At 42.0% G+C, this 14,332-nt stretch overlaps 1 pseudogene; it reads right to left on the reverse strand.

The window, feature by feature from the left end:
- Positions 1-3,493: 3,493 nt before the first annotated feature.
- On the reverse strand, positions 3,494-3,611 carry LOC134897516 (5S ribosomal RNA; annotated as a pseudogene).
- Between the last annotated feature and the right edge of the window lie 10,721 nt (positions 3,612-14,332).

Here is a 14,332-nt window from a genome sequence, read left to right on the forward strand (position 1 = left end):
AATAGCACAGATCACACCCTATATATAGACCACTCCCCCACATCACTAGTCATACCGCCATAGTGCTTGTCACACCCCCTGCAGCAGCAGCACACAATAAGCCCTTCCAGATTTTCAGCTCCAGGCCCATGTGGACCTTAATCTGGCACTGGATACACATATTCACATGCCAATGCAGAGACACATATTGCATGCCAGATGGAGAGACACATATTCACATGCCAGACACAGAGACACATATCACATGCCAGATGCAGAGACACATCTTGCATGCCAGATGCAGAGATACATATTCACATGCCAGACACAGAGACACATATCACATGCCAGATGGAGAGACACATATTCACATGCCAGATGCAGAGACACATATCACATGCCAGATGCAGAGACACATATTGCATGCCAGATGCAGAGATACATATTCACATGCCAGACACAGAGACACATATCACATGCCAGATGCAGAGACACATATTGCATGCCAGATGCAGAGATACATATTCACATGCCAGATGCAGAGACACATATCACATGCCAGATGCAGAGACACATATCACATGCCAGATGGAGAGACACATATTCAGATGCCAGATGCAGAGACACATATTGCATGCCAGATGCAGAGATACATATTCACATGCCAGACACAGAGACACATATCACATGCCAGATGCAGAGACACATATTGCATGCCAGATGCAGAGATACATATTCACATGCCAGACACAGAGACACATATCACATGCCAGATGCAGAGACACATATTGCATGCCAGATGCAGAGATACATATTCACATGCCAGACACAGAGACACATATCACATGCCAGATGCAGAGACACATATTGCATGCCAGATGCAGAGATACATATTCACATGCCAGATGCAGAGACACATATTACATGCCAGATGCAGAGACCCATATTCACATGCCAGATGGAGAGACCCATATCACAGGCCAGATGCAGACACATATCACAGGCCAGATGCAGAGACACATATTTGCATGCCAGATGTAGAGACACATCACATGCCAGATGCAGAGACACATATCACATGCCAGATGCAGAGACACATATCACATGCCAGATGCAGAGACACATATCACATGCCAGATGCAGAGACACATATCACATGCCAGATGCAGAGACACATATCACATGCCAGATGCAGAGACACATTTTTGCATGCCAGGTGCAGAGACACATTTCACATGCCAGATGCAGATATTTAAAAAAAAAAAAATGTTGAGTAATGTATTTTTTTGGTATAGTTACATTCAAATTACAGAAACTTTAGTAGTATTGCAGCATTTTTACTCATTTTGCCGCTGATCTTTGGTTCTCTGGTGGGAGATGTACTGTACAAAGTGGTGGTACGTGTAAAATGCACTGTAAACAGCCTTACTGTATTGGACAGATTGCACATACAAATGCATGAAACCAGATAACAGAGAAAAGCACTTTACAGTATCTGCAAATATCTAATGATTTTAAAATCATGCAGATGTTACTAAAAACTAGATATAAATTTTATCTGGTATCGATAATTTGTTTCTTTGTGTTGGCAGTGTGCCTGGAGTAATATACTTTTAGTACATTAGTGGATTTGTGGTCTTAGTAGAGAAGACCAGGAGGACTACTCTTTTTTGGCGCACTCCTTGATGTTTGTTATTATTAAAATATAACTTTAAATGTAATCTTTTAAAATATTGTGACTACAGACAAAACATACGTTGAAAACAATGTTTAATTTTGTTCAGTACATGCACCATTTATTCTTGGTACTGAGAAAGTAGCAGGCAGCAGATTAGGACAGTTGATACTAGTAATGTTTCCTATAGGATATATGGGGGTATACTTACTAAAAGTCGATTTTGGTCAGTGTTTGGACGATTTTTTATTGTTTTTATGTTTAAGGGTCTAAATCACACATTTACTAACGCATGATTTTTTACTTTGCTTAAAAGAAAACTGTAAAAAATAATCTGTTAGTACAGTAAATGTGGAATTTAGACCATAAAAACAAAATTGACCAAACATCGAAAAAAATTGACCCAGATTGATTTTTAGTAAATATACCCCTAAATACCACATTTACTAACATATGATTTTTTACATATTTTTTCAAAGGATTTCAAAAATCATCCTAAAAATAAAATCAACCAAACATTGACCAAATATCAGACAAACATTGACCAAAAATCAACCAATCATTGACCAAAAATCAACCAGTCACTGACCAAAAATCATTAAACATCGGCCAAAAATCGATCAACATCGACCCAAATGGATTTTTAGTAAATAAACCCCAAGGTGCGTAATAATGTGACACTTCACCAACATTATAGTCAACTTGTCTTACATACAGTATGTCAAATATTCATAGGCTGAAAGAGTTAAGATGGCCACACACCTAAAGATAATCTTTCCAACTATCCAACTAGTTGAAGAGAAAATCTGGTAATATGTGGGAGGAATGAGTAAAATAAGATTCTTACAGGCACTGTGAAAAATACATCTACCAGCAGCTGTAAGGAGGTTGTGTGATACCTCCAGTTTTATCCACCAGGGATAAACAAGACAAACTAAAAGCATAAAAATAGCCCCTACAGTGTCTAAAATATTTATTTGTACATTACACTCTTTATGGACCAAACAAAATGCAACAATTTTTAATAATAATAGAAACACTTGATAAAAATCACGCACTTAATGCAGAAGAAAAAGGAGGTGTTCCGCACTGGTAAATAATGGCAGACAGAACTTTAATGCCAGGTAAAATGTCTGTAACCGACTTTGGAGAATTTAAAACTGTGTGAGAATTAGAGATGAGCGGATTCGGTTTTACTCGGCATGTCTAGTGAGAATATACCGTCGGTGGTGCTCCCTGAGTCAGTAAGTTTGCATTAAAAAGAAAAAAGAAAGACTCTATGCTGGGGCACTCTTATATGAAAAATTGATAGACAATAAAATGTAACCTTTATTATGAATCATATAAAATAAGGTGTGACTGACAAGAAAAATCTAAAATGAAAAATGTATAAGACTGATGGACAGTAAATACTGCCAAGGTGAAAAATTATTTTGTATAATGGCAGGAGTAGCTTAACAGGTGTCCACTGACAACAATTAGATAGCTAAAAATCTCCTATAATGATATCCTGTATATATGAATATGGCACCAGTGGATTAAACAGTTTGTTGCCTAATGTGGTATTGATCCACCTACTGTATAAATATTTGACAGTGGTGTCACCATAGGCGTTTTGATGCAGTAGGATAGACAGAAGTGTATAGCCTGCTAGGTAAGTATGGATTAATAATTATTGACAGATTATTGATTGAGCCATGAAGAGAGGACTAAAGCCACCATAAATTTAAAGAGAGACTAAAATGTTCTCCTATAATCCCTATAGAGATTAATCTATTAGCACTGTTGAAGGAAGAAAGGAAACAGGAGTAAGGGAATGTTCCTTCTGCTTTTCAGCACAGTTTACTGCACCTGGTGTTCTTTGGCAGTCTCCCACCAGGTACTGTCCAGGCCTTCCAGAGCTTAGCTTCCAAGATCAAATGGGATTAGGCGTCTCCTGTGAAGTATGGCCGTAAACAGCTGGATGAGAGAGTACTAATTCACGATAAATAGAATAGTGCTTCTGCTGTCCAGAATGAGGCTTCACTGAAATATGGTCACTTTCCAAACTATTTGTTTCTTTTCTTCCTTCAACAGTGCTAATAGATTAATCTCTATAGGGATTATAGGAGAACATTTTAGTCTCTCTTTAAATTTATGGTGGCTTTAGTCCACTCTTCATGGCTCAATCAATAATCTGTCAATAATTATTAATCCATACTTACCTAGCAGGCTATACACTTCTGTCTATCCTGCTGCATCAAAACGCCTATGGTGACACCACTGTCAAATATTTATACAGTAGGTGGATCAATACCACATTAGGCAACAAACTGTTTAATCCACTGGTGCCATATTAATATATACGGGATATCATTATAGGAGATTTTTAGCTATCTAATTGTTGTCAGTGGACACCTGTTAAGCTACTCCTGCCATTATACAAAATAATTTTTCACCTTGGCAGTATTTACTGTCCATCAGTCTTATACATTTTTCATTTTAGATTTTTCTTGTCAGTCACACCTTATTTTATATGATTCATAATAAAGGTTACATTTTATTGTCTATCAATTTTTCATATAAGAGTGCCCCAGCCTAGAGTCTTTCTTTATTCTTTTTAAAAATCATGCACTGTAAACTTTTTATTACCAGTTATTAATAGAGCACACATATTCTGCAGCACTTTACAGAGAATATTTGCCAATTCGCACCATTCCCTGCCCCAGTGGAGTTTACATTCTGTATTCCCTACCACACGCACACACATTCATGCTAGGGTTCATTTTTGGTGGGAGACAATTAATCTACCAGTATATTTTTGCATTGTGGGAGGAAACCAGAGATCCCAGAGAAAACCCACACAAGCACGGGGGAGAATATACAAACTCCACACAGCTAGGGTGGGAGTTGAACTGAGGACCTCAGTGCTGTGAGGCAGTAATATTAGCCATTATACCATCCATGCGCTAATGGAAACAACACAAAAAGCAGGTACTCAGATGGAATTCCAAGTGTGAATTTGAGCAACATTAAAATTTACTACAGTTGCAGAGATGGTAGAAATATACAGTATATGTAACAACATACCTGTAGTAGGCTTGAATCTGTTTATCCAGCAGTATGGAAAAAGGGTATTGTAACCAGAGTGTAGCCAGGTGTAGTCCAATATGCAGTGATGTCCTTCACTGGTGAATGGCTCCCACAGTATGTTGGCATAGTCTGATGAAACTGGGTGCAATAGGTGCTAGTTAAGCAAAGCCTCGATGGTTTAAGTATAGCATCCTGGGGGCTGAACAACTAACACATTTTCTTGTGGTTAAAAAAAACCAAAAAAAACTCATGTCGACCTTTTCCCATGTTGACCTAGTACATGTCGACCTAATGACCACGTTGACCTAGACACTGCGTCGACCTAATGCATGTCGACCGTCAGTGGTCGACCTAATGACTGTCAACCTAAGTAGTGTCGACCCAATGACCCATACTTGTTCCGTTTGACCCTGGCAGTGACATCTGAGTACCTGCTTGTTGTGCTGTTTCCATTACAGCATATTAGAATTAACACTTATATGGTTTTTATCAAGTGTTTGTATTATTAAAAATTGGTATTTATTTATTTTTTAGTGAAGGGGAATCTGCGGAGTGTTTGGAAGCAAATCGGCTGTTTGCTTCCGAATGCTGGAAAACTGATGAAGATGGACAAGTTGGCTAAAGCAAACACATTTGTCTGAGCAACCATTTACATCTGTTTTCCAGTGTTTAGGAGCAAATGGTCCATTGTCATTTGTTCCCATACATTACCGGGTTTTTGTCCCAATCAGCCTTCTAGCTTACTGTCATATATTCTATAGACTGAGGCAGAGCTGTATGTAGGCATTTTGGTGCCCTGTGCCAGAGAGAGAATTGGCTCACCCCCTACCCCCCTAATTTTCCAATAACGACATAAGGCACATGAATCATGGGGAAGGGGCATGAGAAGATCCCAGAGAAAGCCCATGCTATGATGTTCATTCCCACATTATATATATATATATATATATATATATATACACATATATATACATTTATTATGTATGTATATATATATATATATATATATATATATATATATGGCAAATATGGGCGGCACTCGTGAGACTTTCAATCGGCGAATAAAGAGACGAACAGCGTCTGCGTGTCAACGTTTCAGTCTAATTGACTTTTTTCAAGAGCAACTTACAACAAGTGAAATCTTACCTTAAATAGTGAAAAGCCGTCCTGGCCGCCATGACCGCCTCTCCGTCGTCGCGAGGCCCCTTCCGATGACGTCATCGCGCTGGTCCCCATAGCTTGCTGCCGCCTTCCATCCGTCACCTCACCTCTACCCTGTTCGTGACAACTTCCGGCGCCGGCTGCCTGGAACGCAGACACGTGACCTTTCAGCGGAGGGGATAGGGGAGACTGGTGGTAGCCATGGTGACCTGTAAACAGCAGCAACAACACGTGAACATTACCGATAAAAGTACATCAAATTAACATAACAAAGCATTGAATGAAAAAAATTGAGTAAAACTCGAGTGTGCATGGATCAATAACAATAATCAAATATAAAAGAGTGTTGTATACAGAATCTAATGACCGAGCTGAATAAGATACAGCGGGCAAAACACACTTAGGTGCCCCTGTAAGAGTAAAAAAACGTGAAAAAAATGTGTAAAAGTAAAAAGTGGCGCACAGCCTGTTAAGAAATAATGGGAAAATATAATGAAATTAAAATCCTCCTAGGAGGAAATTTCGTGTAAAAAACACGAAACATGAGTGCTAGTAACTGATACATAAATCTGAATAGGTGCAGCCTAGATTGGCGATGCCAAACTTAAAAATATAACTACTGTATATGTATACCCTCTACGAAATATTGCCATATTGTAGAATATCCTGCTGAGAGATGTAACTAACAAAGTTAAATGTAACAAAAGAAGTTAAATGTTTTAAGATGAAATCTTCAACAGACCTTCATTTTACTGAGACTCTACTGCTAGCCATGTACTCTGCTAAAAAACGCATTCAGGGTGACGTAAACATTATGTGGAGAGGAGTCTCGTTGGGCATCAGTCATCTAACTCTGACTATGTCACTAAATGCTGCACATTCAATGTGTCTAATATATTACACTACGCCAGATGCTTAGAGCTCATGGACTCTGTAGTGTTACAAAAAGCAAGAAAATGATAACGACTCATTTAGACCAAAAGGTGTAATTGAGTTCATTCTGTGGATCCATTTCGCCTCTAATTGGAGTAATTTCTTGTCTCGGTCTCCGCCACGTATGGACACAGGTACATGATCGATCAGTTTATACACCAAAGATGATAGTGGATGCTTCCTTTCCTTGAAGTGCCGTGCCACTGGCTGATCTACGGGCTTGCCCTCCAGTGCCTGCCGTATGGCAGAGCGGTGTTGGTTCATCCTTTCTCTTAAGGTACAAGAGGTCTTCCCGATATACACCAGACTGCACGGACACCGGATCATGTATACCACGTATCTGGTGGTGCACGTGAGAACGTATTTGATGGCAATTTTCTTACCAGAATATGGGTGTGAGACATAATGTCCTGTTTCCAAATACCTGCACGTTGTGCAGCCGATACAACGATAACAACCCGCTTTTTTAGTGAGGAAGTGAGAGGTGCTCCCTTCTGTTGGGGTTACAACATTATTATGGACCAGCCAATCCTTCAAATTTTTATTTCTTTTGAAGCCCATCATAAGTCTGGAACCTGTGAGAGATGGTAAAGTCTGGTCAGTGTTCACAATGGGCCAATATTTTTTGACCACAGAATTTATTGTACTTGATCCAGTATTATAATTGTTAACAAAGATAGTTGTCTTGGTGGTCCTCTTCCCCCTCTGTTCTCGTTTGTTCAACTGTGTCCTATCCAGTTGCATCACTTTTGTTTTGGCTTTGACTAGCGCCAACTTGTCATACCCCCTGGCTTGAAATTTCTGGATCATCTTGTCAATCTCAAATGATGCTTGTCCCGCATCCATTGTTATTCTCCGGATGCGTAAAAACTGTGAGTACGGTAACCCCAGTTTTAAAGCTGCAGGATGATGACTCTGCGCATGTAGTGCATTGTTTACATCTGTCGGTTTGATGTATACCGATGTGCTCAATTCAACTCCATCCCAATGTACGTTTACATCAAGATAATGAATTTGTTGATGATTACACTCATACGTAAACTTAATATGTGGATGAAGTTCGTTGAGCTCTGCCATCATCTGTCTAAAGCTGTGTTCAGGACCTGACCATAAAAGAAAAAGATCGTCTATATATCTTGTGAAAAAGAAAGTGTATTGTTGAAACAACCCGTGATCCATAAACAAAGATTTTTCTATTTGAAACATGAAAATGTTCGCGTAGGAGGGTGCCACGTGACTTCCCATGGCACACCCCCTCAGCTGAACAAAAAACTCGTTGTTGAACAAAAAATAATTGCGAGTGAGCGTTTTCTCTAATAGATCTACAAAAAAGTGCACAGGTGGTCCAGTGTACTCGGATTTTTGTGAAAGATACTCCTTCAGACAAGTGAGACCTTCGCAGTGCGGTATACTCGTGTACAATGACACCACATCTATGGTGCAAAGTAGGACGTCTGCTGGAAGATTCCTCAAACTTTGAAGTTTATCCAAGAAGGTGTTCGTATCTTTAAGGTAAGTGTCTTCCAGCTGGACCAGAGGTTGAAGAAAGTGGTCTAAAAATTTAGACACATTACTGTACAGGGAGTTTCTGGCTGAAATAATGGGGCGGCCCGGAGGTGCATTCATGGATTTATGAATTTTCGTCAGACAATAAATCAGAGGGACCACAGGGTGCTGAATAGTCAAGGCTTCACATATTTTTTGGGATATGAAGCCCTCGTTGACTGCTGATGTGAGCATTTGAAGCAATTCATTTTTATAGATGTTAGTTGGGTCCCCCGATAATTTCTGATATACGTCCGGCATATTGAGTTGCCTATACATTTCTTGAATGTAGGCCTCTACATCTTGAATGACCAATGCACCCCCTTTGTCAGCTGGTCGAAATACAACTGAACTGTCTTTGCTTAACACCTGGAGTGCTTGAAATTCCTCTTTGGATAAATTGGAGTACTGCTTGCTGGGCCTCTTTCTTTGTGCATCTGTTACTTCTTGATCTACTAAACGTGTAAAACTTTTTATAGAAGAATTAAATGATTGTGGTTCAAAACTTGAGCTTCTTTTGACTGGCATCTGTGAAGGATTATTAATGTCGTCCGCCTGGGGGAAAAAATCCTTTAATTTAAGTAGGCGATTAAAATTCCGTAATTCTTTCTTCCACTCGAATGAGTTGAAATGAGCAGTAGGTATGAAGGTGAGTCCTTTATTTAATACTTTAGCTTCCATGGGTGTGATGGAACGTCTTGATAAGTTGACAATCAGGTTTTCTTCTTGCTTGCATTCCTCCCTTTTGCATTGGCCGCCGCGTCGCGTGCGCGCCCTACGTTTTTGGTGGCGCGAGTGGTGACCCCTAAAGGGGGTTTCTTGGAAGAAGATTTGCGGGTGCTGTCTGCATCACTGTTGGAGGTGCTGTTGTCTCTTGATTGGTCGCTGTCGAACCTATTGGGGCGCCTCCTGTGTGGGTATTTAAATCGCCCTTCTCCTGAGGGCAGTCTCCCTGTGACCCAAGCATAAACTCTCTGCTCCTGATAATCAGCATTAACTTTCGAAAGTTTATCTTTCTTGAATTTAATGAGCTCTTTCCTGTAATCATCCAGCTGACTTTGTAATTTCTCCATCCACTTGCATGAAGGGTCCTCTATCAGAGTTTGCTTATGGGCTGCTTCAAATACCCGAATCTTTTCTTGTATATTGCGCATCTCGCGTGCTGATTCTTCAATCACCAAGACGATGAGATCGAGAGCGCATTTGTTCAGCACAGCAACCCACCGTTTGCAAAAATCTACGTTGTTGCGCCCAATCGTCGGCACGTTTTTTACTCTGAACCCACGGGGTATTTTTTTCTCCTTATGGTAGTCAGTCAGGGTGACCCCATGCAAGTAATAGTCTAATTCCTTCTTTTTCAGTCGACACAAGGTGGAATATAATTCACTAGCTGATTCCGCTCCAGCTGTCTGTATCAGGGAGTCCTTGAAGTAAACAGCTTCTGCCTCCGAATCACTGAAGGACAAGATGTCTCCCACTGTTAGCCGTAAATTCAGGAAGGCGTTCCCCTCATCCGTTCCCCCTTCTGCCATGTTGGAAGTATGCAATTGAGAGGTCAAGTGGTCAATGCTCCGTAATTAAAAGGCACATGAAAGGCCTCAGGGCTGCTGTATGTATCAGTAGTAGCACAGCCCGGTTCTTGTAGAAAAGTTCACTGATGGGTAAACTATTAAATGGAATTGGGTGCCTTACCCCAAGGAAAAGTCAAAGTCCTTGAATGTATAGCAAAAATTAGGTCGGCACTCGCATGCTGTCAAACACTGCTGCTCCGGTGCCCTCCCTGAGACACTAGGACCCTCGTATATGGCAAATATGGGCGGCACTCGTGAGACTTTCAATCGGCGAATAAAGAGACGAACAGCGTCTGCGTGTCAACGTTTCAGTCTAATTGACTTTTTTCAAGAGCAACTTACAACAAGTGAAATCTTACCTTAAATAGTGAAAAGCCGTCCTGGCCGCCATGACCGCCGGTAAGAAAATTGCCATCAAATACGTTCTCACGTGCACCACCAGATACGTGGTATACATGATCCGGTGTCCGTGCAGTCTGGTGTATATCGGGAAGACCTCTTGTACCTTAAGAGAAAGGATGAACCAACACCGCTCTGCCATACGGCAGGCACTGGAGGGCAAGCCCGTAGATCAGCCAGTGGCACGGCACTTCAAGGAAAGGAAGCATCCACTATCATCTTTGGTGTATAAACTGATCGATCATGTACCTGTGTCCATACGTGGCGGAGACCAAGACAAGAAATTACTCCAATTAGAGGCGAAATGGATCCACAGAATGAACTCAATTACACCTTTTGGTCTAAATGAGTCGTTATCATTTTCTTGCTTTTTGTAACACTACAGAGTCCATGAGCTCTAAGCATCTGGCGTAGTGTAATATATTAGACACATTGAATGTGCAGCATTTAGTGACATAGTCAGAGTTAGATGACTGATGCCCAACGAGACTCCTCTCCACATAATGTTTACGTCACCCTGAATGCGTTTTTTAGCAGAGTACATGGCTAGCAGTAGAGTCTCAGTAAAATGAAGGTCTGTTGAAGATTTCATCTTAAAACATTTAACTTCTTTTGTTACATTTAACTTTGTTAGTTACATCTCTCAGCAGGATATTCTACAATATGGCAATATTTCGTAGAGGGTATACATATACAGTAGTTATATTTTTAAGTTTGGCATCGCCAATCTAGGCTGCACCTATTCAGATTTATGTATCAGTTACTAGCACTCATGTTTCGTGTTTTTTACACGAAATTTCCTCCTAGGAGGATTTTAATTTCATTATATTTTCCCATTATTTCTTAACAGGCTGTGCGCCACTTTTTACTTTTACACATTTTTTTCACGTTTTTTTACTCTTACAGGGGCACCTAAGTGTGTTTCGCCCGCTGTATCTTATTCAGCTCGGTCATTAGATTCTGTATACAACACTCTTTTATATTTGATTATTGTTATTGATCCATGCACACTCGAGTTTTACTCAATTTTTTTCATTCAATGCTTTGTTATGTTAATTTGATGTACTTTTATCGGTAATGTTCACGTGTTGTTGCTGCTGTTTACAGGTCACCATGGCTACCACCAGTCTCCCCTATCCCCTCCGCTGAAAGGTCACGTGTCTGCGTTCCAGGCAGCCGGCGCCGGAAGTTGTCACGAACAGGGTAGAGGTGAGGTGACGGATGGAAGGCGGCAGCAAGCTATGGGGACCAGCGCGATGACGTCATCGGAAGGGGCCTCGCGACGACGGAGAGGCGGTCATGGCGGCCAGGACGGCTTTTCACTATTTAAGGTAAGATTTCACTTGTTGTAAGTTGCTCTTGAAAAAAGTCAATTAGACTGAAACGTTGACACGCAGACGCTGTTCGTCTCTTTATTCGCCGATTGAAAGTCTCACGAGTGCCGCCCATATTTGCCATATACGAGGGTCCTAGTGTCTCAGGGAGGGCACCGGAGCAGCAGTGTTTGACAGCATGCGAGTGCCGACCTAATTTTTGCTATATATATATATATATATACACACACACACACACACACACACACACACATATATATATATATATATGTATGTATGTGTATATATATATATATATATACATACATACATACATGTATGTATGTGGTACCCCTGTCCCAGCAAGAACCCCTGCAAGATTGCCCTAGAGATATCAGAGATTCCCTCAGACTATTCAAGATTCTGACAACACAGGGTTAATGGAACAAGAGGGGCACTAGGACCCAGGTAGGGAGGCCAATCCCGGGATCGTCGGGATCCCGGGATTTGGGCCCAAAAATGCCGGGAGGTTCCAATTAGATTAGATTAGAGTGCGCATGCACAGTTTTTACCGGACAGCGCTGAGCACTATAGCACAGCGCTGCCCGGCTGTCAGCGAGGTAGTTTCACAGTCCACACACACACTGACCGCGCTTACGGCATTTCAAATGTAGCGCCGCCCGCCAGCCAATCAGAGCTGGCAGACCAGCAGCCAATCAGGGAAGCGGCAGCGGCTCCTGATTGGCTACCGGACTGCCAGTTCTGACTGGCTTGCGGCCAGCGCTACATTTGAAATGCGGCCAGCGCGGTCAGTGTGTGTGTGTGTGTCCATGGCTGCTGCCCGCAGCCCGCCCAACTAGTAAGTGGTATCACTACCGTTGTGTACTATGATTAGCTGATGTCACTTTGCTTGTCTGGCATTAGGCTTTATGCTACTACTAAACTCTTCTTTGTACTCGCAGCCAGAGGACCTTTGTATATGCCCTATTAAACTGCACAGTTAGTGATTTGCTTTCTCCCTCGTTCTAGTTTAATCTGTGCCAGGCAAAGTGAGTGACTCATTATTGTTGGGGGGGGGGCAATAGAAAAACATGGAGTAGCAGGTGCTTATATACTACAGTTAGCAGTGTACTCATGTACTGCACACAGCAATTAGACATCTGAGAGAAGCACAAAGCTATAAACAGTCTCTTTAATGTGTCCAAACAGCCACTGCTCCAGACATCCTCCCTGCAGGCTACACCCACCTTCCCTTCCCGCTCCTTACATGCTCCCTACACACCCACTGTTCCGCTGCTCCCTTCACCCACCCTCCGTTCCTGCTCCTTACATGCTCCCTACACCCACCCTCCCTCTATCCCTCGCTGCCTTTCACCCCTCGCTGGCCTCCACATATACTCTCCCTGCTCCCTACACTGACCCCTACTGCAATCCCGGGATTGAGCATTTTTCAATCCCGAATCCCGGGATTGAAAAAATGCCCCGGGATTGGCCTCCCTAGACCCAGGGAAGGCAGACTCAGCTCTGAAGCAGAAAAAGGAAAAGCCTATTTTGATAACCCTGTGACCTGTGTGAGGAGTGAGCTGGAGAGTTGCAACATTACATGTGTGCAGAGGAGGAAATAGGAGCTGCAGTGTGAAGAGCATGCAGGAGGGCCAGTGTGTGGACAGACGTGACGAGGAGCAGGAGTGACGCAGAGGCGGTGTTCCCAGAGCAGGACAAGGGGTCAGAGCTGAGTGTGGCAACGCATAGCGCCCACACTAGCATGACCCAGGTTTAGAGACAGCCAGGCAGCGATCGCTTACACAGAGGCCTACTACGCACAGGCAGCTGCTGAGCGGGCGAGACTACAGTGACCAAGGGATACTGTGTGTCAGGGATCGCGACATCCAGCTGGAGCTGACAATTGCGGAAAGGTACTGGGCATTAGCACTGTCACCCCAGAACTGAGCCAAGGACACTGGGCATCAGCATTGTCACCACAGAACTGAAGCAGGGCTATTACAAAGAGACATGTCTCCCCTTCTCTCCTTCCATATCTCATATTAACAAAGGCAGATTCTGCTACCCAGCAACGGTGAATGGGACAGTGACTGTGGGTGTAAAAAACCCTGTTTACAGAAATAGACTTAAATCCCTGTGCACAGGTCAGGTTTTGTTTACCACACACTTGCAGCAAGTGTTAGTAATAAGAGGTATACCATTACAGCCTAAGATAGTGATTGGGATATACTAGTATTAAAAGCACTGTTGTGATATGTTATATAAGCTATAAAGTAACTCACTTACTGTTGATGAGACCACTGTACTGAACGTGTTGTGTTTGTTACAAGTGCAGAATCATTATTGAAGTGACCTGTTTATTAACCAGGTGTCTGACAGCATAGAGAAATTCAGGGGTTCTCGCCCCAGTGACGTAGTGCACATGCAGATTGTAACAATTGTGGACTGGGGTTTCCCCGCACCGATAAGGTAATCGCACTCACACTCGGGCCAGGTGTGTCACATGTATGTATAATAAACACATTTATAGGCCACTGCAAGAAAATGGATTTGGACACAAATCCTCTTTATACCACATTCATGCACTTAACTTGAGAGCTCGTTGTTATTTAGTTACAATACCCTTTCTTAAGTAACACATTTCAATATACTGACATACCCAGCATTCAAACCTATAACCT

Source organism: Pseudophryne corroboree, chromosome 3 (assembly GCF_028390025.1).
Source record: "Pseudophryne corroboree isolate aPseCor3 chromosome 3, aPseCor3.hap2, whole genome shotgun sequence".
Taxonomy (NCBI): Eukaryota; Metazoa; Chordata; class Amphibia; order Anura; family Myobatrachidae; genus Pseudophryne; species Pseudophryne corroboree.